Source organism: Cynara cardunculus, assembly GCF_001531365.2.
Source record: "Cynara cardunculus var. scolymus isolate 2C chromosome LG 7, CcrdV1, whole genome shotgun sequence".
Classification (NCBI taxonomy): domain Eukaryota; kingdom Viridiplantae; phylum Streptophyta; class Magnoliopsida; order Asterales; family Asteraceae; genus Cynara; species Cynara cardunculus.
In genome coordinates, this window is record NC_037534.1 from 7,353,516 (window position 1) to 7,355,253 (window position 1,738).

Here is a 1,738-nt window from a genome sequence, read left to right on the forward strand (position 1 = left end):
ATTTGCAAGGTAACATGCTTACAGAAATCACTAACACTTAATGAAAAGTTTTGAGGAGCAATATAAGCAACACCTATATTGTTATTTAAATCAATTTTCATGGTTCCTATAATAGTTTGATCAAGATTAGAAAATCTATTGTCAATCAAGACTAACAAGGCTTTTGTTCCTGCACCGGTTCTATGATATCCTTTAACTGCAATAGTTAAAAGTCCAAAATGTAGAGTAGTTCTGCTGGTTTGTCTTAATCTAATACTAGCTTCTCTAGTCATTAAATTAATAGAAACAACTCTTCCTTGAGGTACAGCAAGCATTTGTAAACTATGATGTCTAAAAAGACCAGAGTTTCTTGCAAACATCCCAGTAGAATAAAGTCTAGTAGGATTGAAGGCTTCTAACTGATTATGACTAAGAAGTTGCATACTTCTATCAACATTGATCATATCTTCAAGTCTTGAAGTATTAGAAGATCTTCGAGCAAATAAATTTCCTAGGGTAGTGAAATTTAGCCTAGTTTCTTGTCCAATCATTTGAGATCTATTATTTTCAGTAGAATCATTTTCATTGATAGTTCTAGATCTACCAAGAAAAGGAGTTCTAACTGCCATTTTGCTTGTAAACAAGAAAATTTGTTTTAACTTTGGGAGCAGTTTTCTTTTCAAAAGTTGTTGAAAGATTTGAAAAATTCCCAATAAGATTATTTAGATCTTCTTTAAAAGTGAGTTTATCAACTTTGTGATGTAAAGATACTAAAAGAGAGATGATTATATTGTTTTGTAAAATAACCACTTTGTTTGATTCTGAAGCAATATTACTTGTCTCAGAATAACCAATGGGTTTTGGCAAATTCTGTTGGTTACAAAACTTATAAGCCTCTTCAAGTATTTTACCTTCAAAWTTTAAGCTCATTTAACTTCGAACCAATTTTTCAATTTGTTCTAAATGAAACTTAATTTTTTCAAACTGATCTTGGGATTTTTCCAAAACTGCAAGAACTTTTTCTTGAGAAATAGAATCTTTTGAAATAGTTTGACTATTAATCAAAAAATTATATTTCTTTTCAAAGCTCACAAGTTTTTCTTCCAAAAAAGAAAAAGTTGTTTTGAGGTATTCTAATTTATTTCTAAATTATGAATAGTTATGTCTTTCTTAATTAATACATCATGAATATATTGCCAATGATGGGAATGTTTATTCTGATTTATTTCAAGATTTTTTCCAAGATTTGTAATTAAATCAACAAGCACATTAAGCTGCGAATTACTACTATGAAAAATGTGATTAACAGACTCTTTATAAAAACAACACTTAATACTATTATTATCTAAGGAAGTAACAATTCTACTTGACTGAGATAATTCTAAATTTAGATACTCTAATCTATTCATAAACTAAACAAACTTAATACTTAAATAAATTTAAGCACAAGCTCTTATACCAATAAAAAGGGCTGGGCTGCAAAGCAGTTATTAGTGTGTGAAAGAAATAAATTCTTTAGACACTAGGTTTGGGCCTTAACGAGGTTAATTAAAGAGAAAACAAATACTCATTAAAAATATCTATACTTAATAATTCCATATAAATATTATCTTCATTGAAAGCAAAATATATATATATATATACTAGAAGCGTACTCGCGCAATGCAGCGAGATACATCATGATTTTAATATTTCATTTTCTTCTTTATCTCAGTCGATATTATAATATGGCTTTATGTGATTTTGAGAAAGCGATAAT